The 23378-nt window shown below is 45.8% G+C and overlaps 1 protein-coding gene across 4 annotated transcripts in view; it reads right to left on the bottom strand.

The window, feature by feature from the left end:
• CNOT10 (CCR4-NOT transcription complex subunit 10) overlaps positions 1 to 23378 on the bottom strand; it is a 418130-nt gene that overhangs the window by 300977 nt on the left and 93775 nt on the right. The gene's annotated exons all lie outside the window — the stretch shown is intronic.

Below are 23378 nucleotides of genomic sequence, written 5' to 3'. Positions count from 1 at the left end.
ATCAAGGGAGTGGGTGGTAACCGTGGTGGTGCGATCCTCTTTGCTGCCTCTAGGAATCTCTTGATGACTTGTGGAGTCAAGAAACCCTTCCCTATATGTCCCTTAGTGTATGCCACAATTGCTGATACATGGACCTTAAGTGGGAAGTTGACTTTTTATGTAGCGTGCCAAAATGAGGTACACTATGTAGAAAGTCCAGACAACCCTTATTGGCTTACAGGGATTAAATGAATAATCCCAAATGCTCTCTTGTGTGGTAGTGTGGGCGAGCAGTTTAGGCTTAGCAGAGAGTAGTGTTAAGCATTTGTTGTACACAAAGAGTCAATAAATGAGACAGACACTCAAGCAGTACATCGAAACCAATTTTGGAAAAAAAAAACACTTTTACATAATTTTAGACACCAAGTCGATTAGTAATTAGACGTCATCAAATTTTTCAGTAGAAAATTACAGCTGTCAGATTTAAGTCATGAGCCTCGAACGCAGTATTGTTATCCTATGGGAGAAACATTCACTACATAGACACACTAACAGACTACTTACAGGAATGTTCTTCTGGACTTTAGGTAAGTAGGGGCCAAGAAAGCCCCAACAGTTTAAATGTACCTGCCCTGGGGCGTCCAGGTGCAGAGGTGCTATCAGCGGTGGTAGCGTTGAATGCTACACATTAAAGTCAATTGGGAAAAGTACCTGTAAAAAAAGTCTGCTAGAGGGGGACTGAGGGATCATGCCAGCAGAACCCATAGGGAGGGAGGGTTTGGGCTAAGCTCTTGAGGGTCCCAGAACCATAGACACCGCTAGTTTACTTGAGCATGGGCTTGAGAGCTCGGGCGCAGATATGTTTTGTCCTGCTCTCATGGTTCTCGGTGTTCCTGCTGAAAAGGAAAAAGGGAAAAGAAATACAGCGGCGTGCAGCTGGCCTCTCTTAGAGTCGCTCGACGGGCAGTTCATTTTTGGAGGCGGTGGTGTTCTGCCCGAACACAAACAAGCCTAGGTGCTTGTAAATGGCTCCAGTACTCGGGTCTTGGTGCAGGGCGGCTCCTGGGGGTCCTGGCGTCTCCAAACTTGGCAGGGAGCCGGATTTGACCTACTGGAGCACGAAGACCTCTTGCTGGGGTGCTGCTGTCAAGGTGGGGCTAGGGGTCCACAAACGCTGTACCCAGCAGCTGCAATTAGTGCCTGCTGTTGCAGGGAAGTGGCTCTTCCTCTCTTAGGGAGATGCTGCGGGGTCGAGGAAGAACTGGGCAGTCCTCCAAGGGTTTGGGCAAGCTGTTCCCCTTCTGGAGTCGATGTCGGTGATTGTCGGGAGAGCAGCAATCAGGCAGGGTTTTGTACCAAGGTAGATGCTGGTTCACAGTTCTTACGTCTTCGGCTCTTCTTTGTCCTTCTTCTTCAGGTAGATGAATCTCAGTTCCTGGTGTCAGGGGGCTACTAAATAACTTATTTAGGGGTGTTAAGGGGAGTGAAGGGTAGTAACCAATGGGCTACTTACCCCTGTGGTCACTAAAGCCCCTATATTACCACTTCCTGTGGGGCGAGAGCATAGCCCTGTCCCAGAGTTCCTAATTCCACCAAAAACAAGATGGCAGAACCCTTCTTTCGTGGAGCACATCAGGTAGCCCACCAGTCTAGCAATTAAACTAGACAGCACAGGGGTGTATCTGCTCATGCAGATATGTCCTCACATTTAATATAATGCATGCTGCCTTGCTGTAGGGGAGGCTTACATATATTATATGCAGTGACTTTGGCATATGACACAGTGAGCGTGCCAGGTCATGTTTTCACACATGGTTTGCACCATACCATGCTGTCTGCAATGGTAGCCTGCAAGCAATTTATAGGGGGGGGATCCCGTAGGGCGGCATAAAACATGCTGTAGCCCTTAGGGGCCCTCTTTGTACCCATGGGGTACCAGGGGTACCATTTACTAGGGACTTACAGGGGTACCAATTGTAACGCAAGTAGACCCTTTTACCTTGTTTTTATGGAAAGAGTACTGGCACTGGGGCCTGGTTAGGGGAGACCCAGTGCACATCAGTTAAAAAACATCAGTACCAGTGGCAAAATGTGGGGGTGGCCATGACAAAAAGGGGCACTTTCCTACAATACATAGGTGAGGTTGCCATCTAGAAGGTAGGTGGGGTAGCTAAGGACTGTAGTGCCCTGTGATCTGCTATCCATGACCTGGTCTCTGTTGCAGCAGGGAGCATATTGTAGGAAGCTGGCTATGTATATACTATACCAAAATGAGGTATAGTGTGCACAGAGTCCAGCGGAACCTCAAAGGTAGGCAGAGGTAAAAGTAGATAGCACCTTACTCTCTATTTGTGGTAGTGTGGGAGAGCAGTAAGGCTTTATCAGAGGGTAGGGTTAAGCATTTGTTGTACACACTCAATCAGCAAATGATGTCAAACACTCAAAGACTGTACTCAGACCAGTTTTGTTTGGGGATTTTAGATCATAAGATTGCTCTTTATCCTTATTTAGTAAATTGCTGCCACCATTGATGGCAGCTAAGCCCATCTCTGCTCTCTTCCTCTAGAGCCAGCAGTCTGGTCTCTAGAACCAATCTTTTGGTCAACCTTACTAAAAGGTTGTCCTCCTCATTGAGGCTGTACTTGGTGTCTTCAGCAGCACCCGATCCACCTGTGTGGGCTCTAGGTGCTGAGAGGTTTATTCTTAGAGTCAAGGGCACTTGGGCCCTTCTATCCCTATGAGGGGGGAGGGGGGTTGGTAGTTATCCTTATTCCATCTCTCTACTTCTTCATCTGAGAGGTCCTCACCATTCTCAGAAGGATGGTCATTAGCATACCCTGCCAAGAGCTCCTGGAGCTTTTGTTTAGAGGGATGGGACCCCATGATTATATTTTTAGGTTTGCATAGAGACCTTAACTCCCTAAATTCTTTGTGGAGATAAGGGGCGGGGTTGAGCTCCTCAACCTGATTTCCTATGCCATTGTGGTTTTCTTCACTAACAGCTGGGTTCTTGTTAAGAGACATTATTAAAAAAAACTTCTAACCCCTCCTACCCCTGACTAAAGTGAACTTTTATTCTTCCAAAATTCTAAAGGGACTTAACCAAGGCCCTAACAAGACAGAATTTGTCAATTCAAAAAAATCAGAATTCTAAAGACAATTTAAGAGTTCTGTTGTGTGCTCAGGTGGTAACCAAGTTAGTCCAACAAATGCAAAGTTGTATATCCCACCGCTGATCCACCAATGTAGGAAGCTGCCTCTGTATATACTATAACCAAAATAAGGTATAGTGTGCACAGAGTCCAGTGGAACCCAAAGGTAGGCAGAGGTACAGGTAGAGAGCACCTTACTCTCCATTTGTCGTAGTGTGGGCGAGCAGTAAGGCTTTATCAGAGGGTAGTGTTAAGTATTTGTTGTACACACTCAATAAGCAAATGATGCCACACACTCAGACAGAACTCAGACCAATTTTGTTTGTATAAAAATTATTATAACATTATTTTATTTCTAGAACCAAGCCAAGCCTGGCACAGGTAATTGAAATAAATGCTTTGCAAAATCTTATGCAATGTTTTACAATTGAATGCAGGTTCAAATGCAGTTGATTGGAATACAGGTAAGTCAAAATGTCGAAATAACTTTTCAGATTACTTTTCAAGTTACTTTTTCTACTAAGTGTGATGTGCCTAGATATCACACTGAGACATTTCCTAGAGAAAAGGTAAGTAAAATCAGTTTTGCGCAGTTGTAGTTTTTCCAGTTTTTATACTGATCAACTCCACACTTAGAACATTTTTCAAGTGAAAACAGTTAATGTATTCCTATGGAGAGAAATGAAGTTATCGGTTAACAGGCAAGTACTCGGTCTTTAGGACTGAGTTTCTGGGGTTAGAACAAGGGTTCCCCTAGTGTAAAGGATGCACTCTCAAAGCACCCTCAGCTGCACTAGGGCAGCCGGGTGCAGAGTGCTGAGGCCCAATGTTATCCAATTGGGGATAGGGGGCCTCCGGTTGGTGGCTGCTCACAAGCAGGCCACAGGGTTGTGGGAGCAAAGCACCTGGTTTAACGCACAGAGCAAAGGGGAATCCGAGTTAGCACCCAAAGTACACACGCAGCAGCGCAGGGGCAGCTGGGTGCAGGGTGCTGGTTTTGTGTCGAATGGCCTGTTGATTTCAATGGGGATTCTCCGGTTTCAACAAAGACTGCAGGCTCAGGGCCGAAGATCTTCTGGAGGTGACCACTGGTTGGAGAGGTAAATTTGGAGGCCTGGGGATGTTCGGACACTGTCGGTTGGGCCACCCACGGCCGTGGGACTTCGGGTGCAGAGTTGTCTTTAGGCGTAGGGTTTTCCTTACCATCTCCAGTCGCTGGGATCCTCCAGAAAGAGGCTGCAGGTTTCGCTGTGAGATTCGAGGCAGGTCAGAGATCACCAGATCTCAGGTCAGGATCGCCGGGAAGACCTCCTTGGGGTGTTGGGCCACTCGAACTCGGGCCGTCGGATGCAGAGTGGAGCAGACTCGCGGATTTGGCCGAAGCTAGAGTCTGTGGGTGAGCAAATCCAGTGCTCACAGGAGACAGAGTCTTTTCTGTGGAAGGCAGGGGTTCTTGAGGTTGCTGGCTGCAGAACACACCTCCTTGGGGTGGATACACCCCCTATTATGCCACCCTCCAGTGTGAGGCATATGCCCCCCTCCAACTGGTTGGCTGGGTCTCCCCATCTGCAATATGGCATGGACAGAGTTGTGCTTCTCCTCGCCTCCCCCACCTGAGGGGTGGGGTTGGCAAAGGTGGGCACACCTCCCTTCCTCACTTAGTTTTCCCACTGATTCTCCCACCCAAAGACGGGGTCAGAACTGGTGGGGGCAGTTGCTGGAAGCAGCAGAAGACCTGGGGAAGCTCACAAAGGTAGCAAGCCTGTAAAGCTTCCCCTTTGAGGACCCTGCCCATCCTTGGGAAGGGGGCTTGGCATCTTATTCCAGGATGTGCATTTTTTTCAGACCCCCAAGAGCAGCAGGCTCTTGACCCAGGGGTCCAGAAACATGTCTGGTGGTGGCAGCTAGCGAGCAGCCACTCAGCCTGGACACTAGTGTTAGGTCGTTTTTCAGGGGGCATCTCTAAGATGTCCTTTGAGTGCATTTTTCATTAACTCCCACACTGGCATCAGTGTGGGTTTAATATGCTGAGAAGTTTGATACCAACCTTCCCAGTTTTCAGTAAAGCCATTATGGTACTGTGGAGTTCGTAATTACAAACCCCCAGCACCATATACTCTTTAATGGCATTTCTGCACTTATGTCTAAGAATGGACTTAGACACTGTAGGGGTATAGGGTTCATGCACCTGTACGCTCACGACTGGTATAGTGCACCCAGCTAGAGGGGTTGCTGACCTATGCCAGGGAACTGGGTTGTAGGCACAGCACACAGGGATGTGTGCCATGTCGGCTCTTCACTTTGTTCTGCACCAAAACATGCAGCCTGTAAAGGCAGTGTGTGTGTAAAGGTACAGGGCCTGTTAGGGTGGCACAATAAGTGCTGCAGCCCTTAAAGGCCTTCACTGGCCACAGTGCCCTTTGTACCTGTGGTACCATTTACAAGGGTCTGACCTGTGGCCAAAGAGTGCCAAATGGGTTTTGTTTTCAATGCAGTTTAGGGAAAGAACATAGGCCCTGGGTACCTGTTTGGCAAGAACCCAGGGCACACTCAGTCAAAGCAAATCAGAAGTTTAGCAAAAAGTGGGGGCACTTTCTTACAACAAAAGAGGATGAGACTATCCTTTCCCAAGAGAGTCTTCATTGTCTAAGTCGAAGAACCTGGAAAGTCCATCTGCATTGGCAGTCGGTGACCCTAGCAAAAGACTCCGGTGAGTCGACAGTACAGTTTTCCTCTTGTCTCAATGATCTGGCCGCATGGATGTCGAACCACTGCCTTAAATTGAATGGCAGCAAGTCAGAGGTCATGATTATCAGGAAATCTCCCTCCATATGGGGTACAGCCTGGTGACCCCAGGCAATGGGGCCTATCCCAGAGCCCAAAACTGAGGTAAAAAACCTGGGAATATGGCTCGATCCTAAACTCTCGTTTGAGACCCAAACTAGAAAGGTGGTAGGGAGATGTTTTGGCACCCTTAAGATGTTAATAAAAACCCTAGACATCCTTCCTGTATCAGCTAGGAAAACCATAGTTCATACTCTGGTGACCTCGCAACTTGATTATGGGAACGTCCTATATCTGGGTGCGACAAAAGACTGGGTGCAACGACTCCAACGTATTCAAAATGCAGCTGCACTTTTGTTCTTAATTTACCTAGTCGATCTTCAACGACACAAGCTCTCGATTCCCTCCATTGGCTGCCAATCAGGAAGAGAATTTTCTTCAAAGCCATGTGTTTGTCATAAGAACCTACAGGGGAAAGGCCCCAGCTACCTGCACAACTTTCTCACCCTGTACATTCCTGGCCGACAGTTAAGATCAACAGGAGCACAATTACTCAAGATTCCCAGGATAAGGAAAGTTAGGATGGGCAAACAATCTTTTGGCTATCTGGCAGCCAAGAACTGGAATACACTTCCTCTCTGGTTACGAGCTGAGAAATCTGAACCAATCTTTCGCAGAGGTCTGAAAACCTGGCTTTACAAACTTTAGTCCAGTTATTCATCCTTTCCTACTGTAGGGCTTCAAGCAGGGACACACCTCCGGGGGTAGCCAGGTGCTCTATAAATGAACTATTATTATTATTAGGTCTGTGTTCAACTACAAAGTCCATTCCCTGTAGGGAGATGGACCACCTCAAAAGTTTTGGATTTTCACCTTTCATTTGTATTAGCCATTTGATAGTGAGTACCAAACAAGTATGGTCTCAGCTTCTTCAGGAACCAAACCACAAGAAAGGCCTCCCTCTCAAAGGCACTCCAACGGTGCTCCCTGGGGAGAACCCTTCTGCTTATAAAAGCAACAAGTTGGTCTTGGCCTTCATCACTGGTCTGGGATAGGACTGCTACTATCCCTAGCTCAGAGGCATCAGTCTGCACAATAAACTGCTTGGTATTGTCTGGAGCCTTGAGAATCGGTGTGGAGTGCATTGCCTCTTTCAGGGTATCAAAAGCCTTTTGATAGCTAACTGTCCAGTTCACCTTTTTGGGCATCTTCTTGGAGGTAAGTTCTGTGAGGGGAGCCACAATGGACCCATATCCCTTCACAAACCTCCTGTAGTACGCAGTCAGGCCAAGGAATGCCCTGACTTGTGTCCGGGTTGTTGGAGCTGCCCAGTCCAGAATGGCCTGGATCTTGGGCTGGAAGGGTTGCACTTGGCCTCCTCCAACAAGGTGGCCCAAGTATACAACTGTTCCCAGCCCTATCTTTTATTTGGATGCCTTGATAGTTGTGCCTGCAGTTTGCAGGGCTTTTAAAACCTCCCCCAGGTGGATCAGGTGATTCTGCCAGGTGGAGCTAAAGACAGCAATATCATCTAGATATGCTGCACTAAAGGACTCCAATGCAGCAAGGACTTGATTCACCAACCTTTGGAAGGTGGCAGGGGCATTCTTCAAACCAAAAGGCATAACAGTAAACTGATAATGGCCATCAGGTGTGGAGATTGCTGTCTTTTCTTTTGCTCCTGGTGCAAAGTCAATGATATGATATAAGATATTTGGGGACCGCGCAGCTACTCAAGAAGAGTGTCCCGGCACTTGAAGAACTTCGGAGCTAAGACCTTGAAAGGAGAGCGAAATCCTTAAGACTGTTGCTGGAACAGCCAGGTTTTCAACATCTTCCTAAAGGGGAGTACATCAGACACTTGTTTAAGAGTCACCGGTAAGATGTTCCAGACACATGCCACCTGAACTTGGAAAGAGCGACCTCCAGCCCGGGTGTGGGAAACTTAGGCACAACCGCCTGATTCCGAAGGATGACCTCAGAGTTCTGCAGCAGACATAATGTGTAACTCTCCTTCTAAGATAGTGTGCGCCCGTACCTTGTAAAGCCTTGAAAGCTAAAACCAGGGCTTTAAAACATATTCTTTTTCGGACGGGAAGCCAATGCAGCTCCTTCAGTGGGGTGAGATCCGGGCTCTCGGTCCAATCATGAGGACAGCCCTGGCGGCCGCGTTCTGGACCAACTGAAGTCTGTTCAGAAGGTACTCCAGAAGGCCAAGGTATAGGATATTGGCATAGTCCAGCCTAGAGATAATGAGGGCTTGGACCAGTCTTCCTGTGGGTGAGAGGCAGTAGGGGGGAGACATTTCTTAAGCATCCGCAGAAGGCCAAAGTAGGATCCTGCCACTGACTGGATTTGGGCCTTCATGGACAGAGTATCATCCAACTTAACACCCAGGTTCTTAACCATGTTACTTGAGGCGAGAGGAGGTGACATGTCTGATGGCCACCATTGTTTCCACTAGTCCCGAGATGGAGAGCCGAAGAAAAGTATCTCAGATTTCTCTGGGTTACATTTAAGTTGTTTCGCTCTGAGACATGTGAAAACCTCGGTCAGGCATTCATTGATCTTCTCCCCTACAAAGTTCTTGCCCTTTCACATGAAAATAGAAGCTGTGTGTCGTCCGCATAGGCTATCAGTCGCGCCGCAAGCTTCAGCCAGAGGAGCAAGGGGGGACATGTAAATATTAAAAAGTGTCTGGCTCAAAATAGAGCCCTGAGGGACACCCACCTTCAGAGGAGGAATGGGGGTGGCAAAATGAGGAGAACCACTTGAGCAACCAAGGCAGCACTCCTGCAATCTGTGCAGTAGTCGGTCATGTGGCACGGTGTCAAAAGCCACGGAGAGATCCAACAATATCAGTACCGCTTTCCCTCATTTATCTAGCTTCTCCTTAATGAACTCAGAAATTTCAAGCAGCACCGTCTCTGTGCTGAAATTAGATCTAAAACCGGATTGGCTCTGGTGGAGAAGATTGTGGGTTTCCACATGGTCCGTGATGATTGAGTTCACATATTTCTCTAGTACTTTGGAGAAAAGTGGGAGGAGTGAGATCGGTCTATAGTTGGATGTCACAGAGGGATCGGCCCAAGGCTTTTTTAGTAGTGGTAAAATGTTCGCTTTTTTCCACCTGCTTGGCACTTGGCCATTCTTCAGTGAGGAGTTGAGGACAGAATTTGCAGTTGGGTTAATAACCTCAGCCACCATTGCTAACACTTTGGCAGGGGTCCATAGGGGAGCCTGATGTAAGGCCTTTCATAATCTCCAAGGAAGTTTCCATTGGAAGTTTCCATTGGAAGAAACGGGAACTGTGTCAGAGATGGACCCTCTACGGAAGTGCCGAGTGTTAGATATTTTGTGCTCCTTCCCTCCACCGCAAGTGTCTCCGCAAAGGAGTCTCGGATGGTCTTAATTTTGTCGTGGAAATATGCGGCAAGTTGGCTAGTCCATCCCATCGTAGGAGTGAAAGGTCTGGTTGCCGCCTTCGGAGCAGAGAAATATTCTACAATTTTGTAAAGGTCTTTGCTTTTATTTCCAGGTGACTCGGTTTCAGAGGAACAAAATGATTTTTTTGCCTCATAGATATTATTGTGGTGGACTTTTAAGGCTTGCTTATAAGTTACTTTATCCTCGGAGCTAAACATTTTGCGCCAGACTCTTTCCGCCTAAGAGCTTCATTGAACCAAGGTGCGGAAATTCTCTCTGACTTATGGGAGTGAGCGGAGGGAGGTGCGAGCATTTTATCAACTTACACACCTTAAAACTAATCAGGTAATGATCAGACCATATTAAGGGTAGAGGCGCATCATTTGGAGCTCTGCATTCGATAAGATCTGTTTGAGTGTGTGACCCTTATCATGGGTGGGGTGACAGACATATGGGTGCAGATTGAAGATGGCAAGGGACTCAAACAGTGAAATGGTCTCCTGCTCTGTTGGTTTGTTCATGTGGATACTGAAGTCACCGAGTACCAAAAAGTGCTTAAACTTGGGAAAAAGGGGTGAGATTGACTCGGTAAAGGACTTGAGGAAATTGCCAGCTGGACCAGGGAGCCTGTATATTAAGACTCCAGGCAGTGATTGGTGTGCTGATAATACACAATGGAAGCCTAAGCATTCAGCCCCGTCCAGCTCTCCTGTATGGATTATATTTCCCGAGATATCACTTTTAAAGCTAATTGCAACTCCACCCCCCCCCCCCCCATTTACCCCCCGCACGCTCCTTCCTCAGGATCTGATATCCTGTGGGAATGGCCATAGCAATGGTGGGGTTAGAGACTTCGGTTAGCCACGTTTCTGTCAGAAACATTATGTTTGGGCTGGACTCTTGCAGCAGCTCCGAAACCTGCGTTTCAAGTTTTCTTAAAGAGCGAGTGTTAAGTAAGAGTGCCTTAAAATGATCACCTTTTCTGTTAAAGGAGCCCATTCTGTAGCCCCTTTCTACATAATCTTCCCTCCCCTGGTTGGTTCCACCATTGTTGTTATAAATCGCCCAGTTACAATGTGTACACTTCAAAATGGTTCTATCAGGATTTATAGCAATATGGTTGAGGCAGCATAATCTCTTACCAATGTCTAGAGGCACGGCACTGCTGTAAGTAATACGCTGTCCGTAATATATGGGAAGATAGTCAGCCTGGCCGGCGCCGGTCGCCTCCGGGACGCAGACAGGCCGGCCTTAGGTGGGCCTTTTGCGCGCCAGTGGCGCGCCCGCTCAGCCACAGATTAAGTAGGCGGTGGGATGCAACGACTGGACTGCGCACCCCACTGGAAGTAAGACAAAATCGAAAGTGCGTCGTGAGCCTCAGACTACCGTCTGTGCAATCAGCAATGCAGACGTGACGGAACGGGGCTAGAGGCAGGAAAGAGCGCATAGAAAGCAGGAGCAGGTAAGAATTCCTAATACAAATATCGAACTAAGCTATAAAAATAGTACCCTGTTAAAAGTTACAAAGTGCGATGAATAAAATCAAATCAATATGAATAAAATCCAATTATTGCATGTAGCAGCATGAATATGTTACTTGAGTGGGGTCACGGAGTTGAAGTGCAACAGCAAGCAGCGTCAAGGTTCTAATGCTGTCTGCCAGTACCCTGCAGTTAAGTCAAAGGTACTTAGAAATTTGGCTGCACCCAATTTGTCTATCAACTCATCTGCTCTTGGGATAGGGTGAGCATCTGTCTTGGTGACAGAGTTGAGCCCTCTATAGTCCACACCTCATTTCTTTCTTTCCACCCGGTCGATGAGGTTTGGGGACTAGAACCACTGGGCTGGCCCAATGGCTCTCAGAGGGTTCAATAACCCCTAACTCCAGCATCTTGCTGACTTCAGCTCTGATGCTTTCTTTGACTTGATCAGACGGTCGATAGATTTTGTTCTTGACACTGTCACTACATCATGGGTACCCCAGTTTGTCTGACCAGGGGTCAAGGAAAAGAGCTTAGCATACTGCTGCAAGACGTGCTTGCAATCAGCCTGCTGTTGGGCAGAGAGGGTGTCTGAGTAGAAAACTCCATCTTTGGGACTGTAAGAGAGTAGGTCAGGGAGAGGTTCACGCTCTGTCTCCTGATCCTCATCGGTCACCATCAGCATGGTGATGTCCACCCTGTCATGGAAAAGATTAAGGCAGTGCACATGAATTACCGTTTTGGACGTCCTGCTTGTGCCTAGGTCAACCAAGTAGGTGACCTCACTTTTCTTTTCTAATATGGGGTAAGGGCCACTCCATTTGTCCTGGAGAGGCCTTGGAGCCACTGGCTCCAAAACCTACACCTTTTGCCTTGGTTGAAATTCTATCAGTGCAGCTTTTTGGTCATACCAGTGCTTCTGGAGCTCCTGGCTGGCCTCAAGATTTTTGGAAGCTTTTTCCATGTACTCTGCCATTAGGGACCTTAGGCCTAGTACATAGTCCACAATGTCTGAAACCACCTCATTAGGAAACCCTACCCTGGTGAAGACACCAATGAGGGCCTCGGCTACTGAAGGAGCTGTAGTAATCCTAAGGGCAATTGCCTCAGGATACCTAGTGGCATGATTCACTACCACTAGTATAAATTTGTTTCCGGATGATGTGGGAGGTTCAAGTGGACCCTCTATGTCCACACTTACCCTTTCAAAAGGAACCCCAACCATTGGTAGTGGAATCAAGTGGGCCTTTGGGTGCCCACCTGTTTTGCCAATGGCCGGACAGGTGACACAGGAGCTGACAAACTCCTTTACTTTCTGAGACATCTGGGGCCAGTAAAAGTGTCTAACTAGCCTTTCCTAGGTTTTGGTTTAGCCCAGATGTCCAGCTAGGGGGATGTCATGAAGCTAAAGTTAGTAAGAACTCCCTGTACTTCTGAGGTACTACCACTCTCCTAAGGGCTCCAGGGTTGGGGTATCTGGCCTCAGTGTACAGTAGTCCCTCTTCCCAAAAGACTCAATGGGTACCACCAACATCTCCCTTTTCCTGTGCAGCAGCTTGCTGCCTCAGGCTTTCAAGAGTGGGACAGTCTTGCTGTCTAAGGCACAGCTCTTTCCTATAGGGTCCCCCTGGACCTAAGAGCTCAACCTGGTAAGGGTCAAGCTCCATGGGCTCAATTCCCTCTGGGGCTTCCAAGTCCTCTCCCTGAGGAGAGGGGTCCTGATCCTTTTTGCTGTACAGAAGCTGGTTTCCCAGTCTTCTTACCTTTTCTCTTAGAAGGTTGGGCAATTCTTTCAGGCTCCAACACTTTTTTCACCCTGCTTACAGCTCTGTGCTCTAGTCTTCTCACACACAATCTCAGGGACGTCCAGCATTGCTGGATGGGTTTTTAATTCTACCTCAACCCATGCTGAGGTTTCCAGGTCATTACCAAGCAGACATGCAGCTGGAAGCTTTGGAGAGACCACTACCTGTTTCTGGCCGGTAACCCACCAACCCCCACCACCCCAGTCTAATGTCACCATTGCCATGACATGGTCAGTGGTAACACTGTCAGCGTTGGTGACTGGGTAAGATTTCACAATCAGGTATTGCTCTGGGGAAACCAGTGTATCTCTCACCATAGTGACACTGGCACCTGAATCCCTCAGGGCCTCTATTCTAGTCCCATTGGTCCAGGGGTATTGTATATTATTCTTTAAGCTGGGTGGCCACACAGCTAAAGTGGCAAACTCAAATTCACCCTCTCTGATTAGAACTACTTCATTGTGACTCCTGATTTGTTATGGGCACACTGTTGATCCCATCTGGAGACTATGCCAGTAGTAGCTGTAGGAGGACTAGGGGGCTTCTTATTAGGACAAGTAGCATCTCCAGTTAGGTGTCCCAACTTGTTACAGTTTTGACACCAGTCCTTTAAATGATCAGAGTTCAGAGGGAGCGAGTGCCAAGGACCTGAGGCTCCCCCGCCAATGAGCTAATATCCTCGTGGGGCCTGCGGACTGCAGCAGCAGCAGCGGCTGGATTGGCAGGCAGGCAGGCAGGCAGAAGCGGCGGCGGGAGCAGGAAGAAAATTACGCCGCCATCAGTGCGGCATTAAAGCAGCAGCGAGAGGTAGCAGCGCTAATGACCCTGAGGCTCCCCGGTAACGACCCCCCCACGGTCCGCGCTACACCGCATACGGGAGGCATTGGGAGGCATCACATTCCGGGTTCAGTGAACTGTGGACAGCAGCTGGAGTGGCAGGAGCAGAAGGGTAAGCACAAGACCGTCAACAGTGCGCCCGGTCACTTGTTCCCCCCTCTCAGCCCCCCTGCCTCCTGTTTTTGGTCGCGGTGCGGTTCTCAGCAGGCTTGGAGGGCTGAGAAACTGCGCAGTGGGATAGGGGCTCGGGGGCCTGGCGCAGCGGAGGAAGAAGCAGCTGTGCCCTTACAACCACCTGCAAGTGTAAATGCAAGTGCACTGAAACCCATGAGCTCCTGTACCAATCCCCTGTCTGTATTCCCTTGAATCCTCCTGATATCCGCCGAAATCTGGAACGCGGACGAGGTGAGAGAGTGCTGCCCTAATGTGAATCATGAAGACCTGCTCTCTCAGTAGGTGAGCCTTCTCCGTGTCGCGTACCTGTGTACCTTAGATCTCTGGAGTTTCATTGGTCAAAGTTGAAGTTTAACCCTGTGTGACCTGACCTGACAACGCTGCAAGGACAACGGCTTCGCTCCTTTCTAGCTGCCAGCGCCGTGAGGAGTACGGTATCCTTCTCCCTCTTTGTACGATCTATACTGCACCGTGAGGGCTACGGCTGCAGCAGGGAACCACATCTTCCAGCCACCCCAGCGACGCTATCGACGCCCACGGAGGCGTCATAAGCGAAAGGAACGCCTCCTGCCTCGCGGGGCGTGTGCGGGTGGCGCCGGGAGAAAAGCCGGGACAGGGGCAGGTGCAGGACCGTTTTAGGCCTGGCTAGACCTCCCCTCTAAGAAGTGAGGTGAGTGTATAATTTAATCATGGGGAAACGTACTGCCATCACATCTGCCCAGGGTTCCAGAAGTTCTTCCATCATTTCGTCTTCCTTTGAAAGCATGCTTGAAAATGCTTTCATGTTGGTTACATCCAAAATTGAAAATACTGAACGGAGATTATCCCTGGGCCAAACAGCATCGTCTCTACACATGCCTGGTGGTCCCGAGAATGTTGACCTTACAGCCCCTGTGCCGTTAACACCAAGTATAACAATTGTCAATCCCACCCATCATGAAAATCTATCTGTGGCCTCGGTGATTGATAAGAACAGTATTGATACTGTTGATGTTGCAGACTCCCAGCAGGTTACTGAAGTTGATCCTAGCACCACTAACTCAAAACCTAAAGATCGCCGGGGGGAAAAGGAAGAGAGGCCATATCAAAATGCCTATCAGTAAGAGGAAACAACCCCCTCGCAATAATAAAACCCAACCAACCCCTCAGAGCATGTGGTTACGAGGAAAAACCACAGCAAGTGGTGTTAGTTAGCACGAGTACACAACCAGATGGTCTAACTAATAGTACTGTTGATTTGACCACAACTATAGCAGAATCTAACTCTATGTGTACAAAAACTGAGCCAACATTTGTAAATGGCACGCAAGGAAGGCCAAATGAGAACCTAATTGACACTATAGTGGATTCCACTTTTAAGCAATTGAAAAGTCTTATGGATAAACAGTTTAATCATATTTTTAAACGTCTGGACAGATTGGAAAGCCTGGTGAAGAAAGAAGATACCAAAAGGAAAGGGACTATCATTATTGATCAAATTAGGGGTGAACGGCTACTGAAAGATATGGAGGCAATCAACAAAGGCATTGTAGGGGGAAGTGGCAAATGGATTATACCTGGTGTAGATAATATATGTGAAAAGTGCAATGGTAACAAGAAGAGCTTGCCTTGCAATTCCATGCTTAGCACTTTGGTTAGTACATTGCCTTTGTCAAAAGTACCTGTGGTAAATAAATCTCCTTGTCACACCTCACTGCCAAAAGGAGCCCTTCCTACCCCACCTGCCACAGCACCCACAAAATCAACGCCATACCCAAATAATGAGCCTATTCTTGTTACTCGGGCTAAAAAACATGACGATGCTGTACTCAATCTGCCGCCAGAAGCATGTCCTTATGTTTTAGTTTTAGCTGGAGTACCCCCCCCCCCTGTATGAAGACCAAAGTGAGTCTTGGGATCAACTCAAGAATAAGTGTATTGATTGGCTATCCAAGTATAAGGGGATGGGTATGGAGATTGCTAACGAAATCCTGATGGTGCGACGGGTGGGATGGGTAGGACCCTCGACTAAAAATATTATGGGCGACTGTATAGTTGTGAATTTTAGGCACCCTTCTCTGGTGAAAGGTATATTAAAATGTAACATCAACCACTTTAGTACCCCAACGGCTATAATTTCACTACCACTTGGCTTTTTTTTACAGACCTCAAAGAATCCACCATCCACCAATTTCGATATATCCTGTACATAACCGGTTTGCTGCCCTGTCTGACTTAGAGGGACAGGACTGACTACCGAGCGAATCTTCGAACATTGTAGTACAGTCCCGGGATGCACTAATGGTTAACCAGGCTACGATTAAATCCAACCCTATAGGGAATTTTTAAATGGCCCGCCCGGTAGAACTGTTGCCTTTCTGCCCTGTCACCAGTGAACCCATGTCTTCTGATCAACATCTAAAAATACTAAGCTGGAATATCGCTGGTCTAAAATCCAAAATGAACATAGTAGAGTGGACCAACATGGTCAGCAGTTTTGATGTTTTGATGTTTCAGGAGACATGGAGTACTAGTAGTTTGCTTCTTGAGGGTTTTGTCTGCTATAATAGTACTGCCCTTAGCCCTGAAGTTGGCCGACCTAGTGGGGGATTATCCACATGGATAAAGATCACTGCAGGAAGCAATACCAAACCCTTGGAAACAAATGATAGTCACTTTCAGGCCACACTCTATTCGAATGGGATCACGTTATGTTTTATACATTTTTATAATAATGATTTTAGATCACTGCCAAATAGGAATTTTATCACCTTATTTGATTTTATTGATAATATGTTAGAAGGAAAAAGGTTTGGCAAATTGGACGGAATTTGTTTGGGGGGTGATTTTAATGCGCATTTGCACAAAAGAATGGATAATATTACAGTTACACCTGTCCCGGTAATTCCGTGTAAAAGAGGGGAAGAATTGTACAATCATCTATCGACTAGGGATTTAACCAACGTTATGGAGAAAGTTGGTTGTATGTCTGACAAAGGCCCATTGCCTACCTTTAGAGGTCGCGGCTGTTCATCGACCATTGATTATGTTTTTATATCATCATCCCTTGAGAACTGTTTAGTTAAGGCTGAAGTTTTATGCACTAGCTATAGTGACCACAACCCAATTTTGACAACTATCAGATTTGTTAATAAATTTATTAAACGGAAAGAAATAGGGGCAAAGAATCTGGTTGCATCCACTGACAAACTTAAAGTAATCTGGAAGGGCATAGATAATAAAGCCCTATTCGCAATAATTATATAATCCTATCCCTTACTTGTGGAGACGTGCTTGTCTAGTGGATGCCCTGACACAGAGATCATTCAGGCCTTTACTGGGTTATGTGTTGGCATCAAACAGGAAATTTCTAAACCTGTTAGGAAACAAAGTAAGAACCCTAGATGGTTTAACGGGATTTTTTCACGGGCAAACCGTGACCTTCGCGAGGCATTAGCCGAAAAACCCAGGGACATGACTTTGGTTAAAGCCTTGAGAGGACGTTATAAGAAAGTAATTAAATTGCGTACTGAGGAGATATTGAAGGAGAGGTGGGACTCCCTTGTATGCACTGCTGCACTTAAAGATGTAACTGGGTTTTGGAGTGAGGTGAAAGCCATGAGGTCCATGGGATCCAATGTAACCCCTATTAATTGTAACATACCTAGTAAGTCATTGTAGGAGCATTTTGCAAGAATATACACAGCCCCAGCAATAACTACTGACTTTTTTTGTCCAGCTAATAAGGTTGTTATATCTATAACCGAAGTTGAAGATGCCATAAATCAAAGTGTAGGGAATAAAGCCCCAGGCCCTGATGGGTTATCAATCGACCTTATTAAATCTGAACCCGATTTCTGGTCCCCTTTACTTTGCAATGTTTTTAATAATCTGTCCAACACTACAATTCCGAAAACCTGGTCAACCAGTATCATTGTGCCCATCTTTAAGAAGGACGATCGATCCAATCCTAGTTGCTACCGTCCTATATCTTTAATAGATAATACACTGAAGATTTTGGGCAGAGTGATTTTTAATAAAATCAGGAATTGGGCAGAGGATAACCAAATTTTAAATTGTCAGCTGGGATTTAGAAGCAATGTGGGAACCGTAGAACAGTGTCTGAATCTAAATCTTATATTCGGCAAATATACCATCGCCAAAAAAGTCACTTTGTATTTGGGTTTTATGCACTTATCGTCAGTCTTTGATTTTGTCAATCGATCACGATTATGGGAGATTCTTTTAAATTACGGGCTGGATAAGACACTTGTTTATTTTTTGGTACATTTGCATAGAGACCTAAAAGCTCGGGTAAGGATAAACAATGAAGGAGAGGTCTCCGGGGATATTTTAATTGGTAGGGGGGTCAGACAAGGTTGTGTCTTGGCCCCCCTACTTTTTATCCTTTATATAAATGAATTAAATAAATCCCTGTTTAAATCTACATGCGATGTACCGAAAATTAACGGCAAACTACTCCCCGTACGTTTATATGCGGATGATGCGGTCCTGATGGGCCGCACACCTAAAGCACTCCGCATTTTAATCATCGGTTTTGTTTCTTTTATGGCAGATTTGGATTTGTGTACCAATTTTAAAAAATCATACATTATGTCTTGCGGGCCCAAAAAACATCGTATCAATCATATAGTGTCAGGAGACAATGTTCTAAAAAGCACTGGCACTTTTCCGTACCTGGGTTTAGTTTTTTCAGATTCTGGATCATGGTCAGCACATGTGGCTCATGGTAGAAACAAATTTGGTAAGGCAGTTAATTCAATCATTAGCCTACGACAGCCAAAGCGGGCGGAGGTTGTGATACCTTTACTACAGATCTATAAATCACAATATCTACCAACCGCAACCTATGGTGCCGAGGTGTGGAGGTACACAAACTGCAGTGGTATCCAAACAGAAGAAAATAGATTCTGTAGAAAGGTTCTAGGGGCCCATATCTCATCACCCACTTACATATGCCATAAAGAATTAAACTTGTATTATGTCGAGGATTTTATCAAATCTCGGCCAGCATTGTTCTGGCTAAAGATATGGCGAAACCCGGCAGCAATTCTAACTCAGGAAATAATCAATGATTGCCTTAAATGCGACAGGGGTAGTTCTATACCTTGGCTTAGTGCTGTTAAGAAAAGTCTAGTCAGTGTGAAACTGGAATATATCTTCTCCCATCCCCTAAATATAGACGGCATGAACACAAAAACTGTGAGAGAGGCACTGTATGATTCATTCTGAAGGGAAAGAGGACACACGGAGCTCTATAAACCATCAATAATTAGATATATTTCCATTTTGACACGCCCAGGCAATAAAAATGACATGCCACAGGAATACCTCAAGAAAAATATCGGAAGATGGAACAGGAGCTTGCTTTTTCGCCTCAGGGATGGGAGCATAAAATACTCACTCTGTTTCCCACTTGGCTTTAACAAAAATCTAGAGAACTTGTTCTGCCCATGCGGAAATGGTCAAAAACAAACAATTTTACACTTCCTGTTCTTCTGTAACTTTTATATCAGTTACACTAAACAGTATTTGATTTCTTATTTTACGTCACATGCTATTATTGATTATAAACTGGCATTTGATGAAACATTGCGGCTAGGAAGTGATGATATGATTTTCAGAGTAAGTTCATTCTTGCAATCTGCGGTACGTTCGCGAAACACTATAGATCGCATTTTATCTGAGGCCCTTTTATTTAGTTTAATATTCACGGACCGTTAATTTGTACATTGATACAGCTAGGTTTGTCGTCTGTATAGTGTACATATCGAACCTGTTAGCACTTTACTGCTATTTTGCACAATTGTTTTGTGTTATTTAACGATGCTGATTTGATAAATCCTACTCGTTTTCTAACTTGGTGGTGATGATTTGCATCTAAAGACATTTTACATCTAATGCTTTTGGATTGCCAATTTGCACAAATGTAACAGTTGGTTTGACGTTCACATGTCGTACACATTGAACTTATCTGCACTTTATTGCCATCTTTGCACATTTGTTCATGATATTAATAATGTTGTTTTGATACCCAACTTATTTTTAACATATGTTTTATGTTATTGTATATTTATATCCTATTGGTGGTGATGACTTGTACTTTTATGGATATTTTATATCCGAATAAAGACCATTTGACTTGACTTGACTAGATCAAAGTTCTTTCCCCTGTACCCATTATTGGACTGGGAAGAGTTTTGGGACCTACCCCCCTTGTGCAGGTTTTGAGGGCCCTTTTGAAGGCTCGGGCTTTTTATCTTGGAGATTCTCACCACCTTTCCCATGGGGAGGTTTTGTAACCCCTTTCTTTTGGTCACCCCCAGTGGCTGTTTTTGTCACCCTTGTCTTGACCCAGTGGTCTGCATACTTTCCCAATTCTTAGGGAGAAATTAGACCTAGGTTTAAAATCATGCACATTATTTCCAGTTAACCAACCATCTAGTGTCTTAACTGAGTAGTTAAAGAAGTCAATCCAGGACTGATTTTGGGTTTTGTGAGCCCCACTGAATCTAATTCTATATTACTCAGTTGTGAGTCTAAAGCCCTCAATCAGAGTACTCTTCATGAGGTCATAAGACGCAGCATCTGCCCCTGTAAGGGTCAGGAGTCAGTGCCTGCCGTTCCCAGTGAACAGTTCCCAAAAGAGTGCCCCGCAGTATGATTTCCTAACTTTTCTCATTTCACAGGCCCTCTCAAAGGTTGTGAACCATTTTGTGATATCATCACTCTCCTCATATTTAGGGACATTCCCTTTGGGGATTTTAGGATCATAAGATTGCTCTTTACCCTTATTTAGTAAATTGCTGCCACCATTGATGGGAGCTTAGCCTATCTCTGCTCTCTCTTTCTCTAGAGCCAGGAGTCTGGTCACTAGATCCAGTTTTTTGGTCAACCTTATTACAAGGCTGTCCTCCTCACTGAGGCCGTCCTCAATGTCCTCAGCAGCACCTGCTCTACCTGTGTGGGCTCTAGGTGCTGAGAGGTTTATTCTTGGAGTCAAGGGCACTTGGGCCTTTCTCTCCCTATGAAGTTATCCTTATCCCATCTCTCTACTTCGTCTGAGAGGTCCTCACCTTCTCAGAAAGATGGTCCTTAGCATACACTGCCAACAGTTCCTGGAGCTTTTGTTTGGAGTGATAAAACCCCATGATAATATATTTTTAGGTTTGAATAGAGACCTTAACTCCCTAAATTCTTTATGGAGATAAGGGGCTAGGTCGAGCTCCTCAACCCGGTTTCCTATGCCATTGTGGTTTTCTTCACTAACCGCTGGGTTCTTGTTAATAGACATTGTTAAAAAAAACTTATAACCCCTCTTACCCCTAACTAAAGTGAACTTTTATTCTTCTAAAATTCTAAAGGGACTTAACCAAGGCACTAACAAGACTTTTAGTAATTTGGAAGAATTTGTCAATTCAAAAAAATCAGAATTCTAAAGACAATTTAGGAGTTCTGTTGTGTGATCAGATGATAACCAAGTTAGTCCAACAAATGCAAGGTTGTATATCCGACCGCTGATCCACCAATGTAGGAAGCTGGCTCTGTATATACTATACCAAAATGAGGTATAGTGTACACAGAGTCCAGTAGAACCCCAAAGGTAGGCAGAGGTACAGGTAGATAGCACCATACTCTCTATTTGTCGTAGTGTGGATGAGCAGTAAGGCTTTATCAGAGGGTAGTGTTAAGTATTTGTTGTACACACTCAATCAGCAAATGATGTCACACACTCAAAGACTGAACCCAGACCAATTTTGTTTGTATCAAAATATTATTAAGTTATTTTATTTCTAGAACCAAGCCAAGACCGGCAGAGGTAAGTGAAATAAATGCTTTGCAAAATCTTATGCAATGATTTACAATTGAATGCAGGTTCAAATGCAGTTGATTGGAATACAGGTAAGTCAAAATGTTGAAATAACTTTTCAGATAACTTTTCAAGTTACTTTTTCTACTCAGTGTGATGTGCCTAGATAGCACACTGGGACATTTCCTAGAGAAAAACTAAGCAAAATCAGTTTTGCATAGTTGTAGTTTTTCAGGTTTTCATACAAATCAACTGCACACTAAGAACATTTTTCAACGGAAAACAGTCAATGTCTTCCTATGGAGAGAAATGAAGTTATCGGCTAAATGGCAAGTACTCGGTCTTTGGGGTTGAGTTTCTGAGTTTAGAACAAGAATTCCCCCAGGGTCAAGGATGCAGTCTCAAAGCACCCTCAGCGGCACTAGGGAGGCCGGGTGCAGAGTGCTGAGGCCCAATGTTATCAAATGGGGGATGGGGTCTCCGGTTGGTGGCTGCTCATGAGCAGGCCACAGGGTTGTGGGAGCAAAGCGCCTGGTGTTAGGCCCAGAGCAAAGTGGGATCCGAATTAGCACCCAAAATACACCCGCAGCGGGGCAGGGGTGGCTGGGTGCAGGGTGCTGGTTTGGTGTCAGGTGCACTGTTGATTTCAATGGGGATTCTCCGGTTTCAGCAGAGACTGCAGGCTCGGAGACGAAGATCTTCTGGAGGTGCCCACAGGTTGGAGAGGTATTTTAATGAAAATAATAAATGTGATTTTTTAAATGATCATGTTGTAATGTTATATATAAGTGTTGTTGTTAAATGTAAATACCCATACTAGATTTAATCTTTGGTAAAAGTAATATAGTTCTAAGGGGAGTTCTTTCTGGTTCTCAGAGGTAAGTTGGGATGCCTGGGGATGCTGGGACACTGTCGAATGGGCCACCCAAGGCCTAATCGTTCACGTTAGGAACATTAAGTCCTGTCCACTAGTGTCTAGGGAAAGCCAAATGTCCTGCGCATGCTTCTGGAGAGATCTCCAATTGATTAAACAGGCTCCAACTGCCGACTGACTGTTGGTGCTGGGAACTGTGAGTCCTATTCACTCTTGATAACCCTACTGCTTTCAGGCCTTGCAACAGTAATCTCTGTTCTCAGTGGAAAGGTGAGCTATGATCTTACCCCAACATTTATTGGTGTTCATAGCAAAAGCGATTCTCTTGACCAGGTAACGGCGTAGCCGCTGTCATTTTGGGCAGCATGGATGGCGCTGGCCGTGGCCTGGACGCAGACGGGCTTGATGATTTATCGGTGGGTCGAATGGGGGCATCATTCGGGATAGAATTACATTTAGCTCCCAATGGAGAAGACAATGTTGTAATCAGAGCGAGATTCTTCTTTGATACCCCAGAAGCCCTTAAAGTATTAGTCAGTAATACAGTAAAAAAAGAAACCTATTAAAAGGCTTTGTCAGTAGGCTTGAGAGTTACCAAGCACACCTAAATGTTAGAGAATTGCAGGCCAAACTTTGCTACAGTTATCACGGTACTACTCTATCCTGACAGAAGACAACATGTATCTTTAAGTTTCATATGCATTAACTCTTCCATTTGAAAACACGAGACCCTGTTCAAATGGCATTTTGTTTCCCTCAGGCAGTTCATATATTCCTGAGGTGCATTTTGGTGGCCTTATCAGAGGAGTTCATGAGCTATGTTGGAATCTCAAGGAAGGAAGGCTTAGGTGGAAGATCTCACCTTGAACCCAAGAGATAAGAGCCAGTCCCACCAGCAGTATTATGTATGGTTTCTAACATTTGTAGATGTGGCCACCGCAGCATCTCGGCTGCCTGGGCGCCCAAGAAGCACAGTAATTTGCGTAATCCTGAGCTTCCCAGGTCTCAGGAAATACCACATGAAGCCCGCAGCTGCAAGTATCACTCACCTTGGGC

This window comes from Triturus cristatus, chromosome 10 (assembly GCF_964204655.1).
Source record: "Triturus cristatus chromosome 10, aTriCri1.1, whole genome shotgun sequence".
Lineage (NCBI taxonomy): Eukaryota > Metazoa > Chordata > Amphibia > Caudata > Salamandridae > Triturus > Triturus cristatus.
Note: the sequence above shows the minus strand (reverse complement) of the source record. Positions and strands in the feature narration are given on the sequence as shown.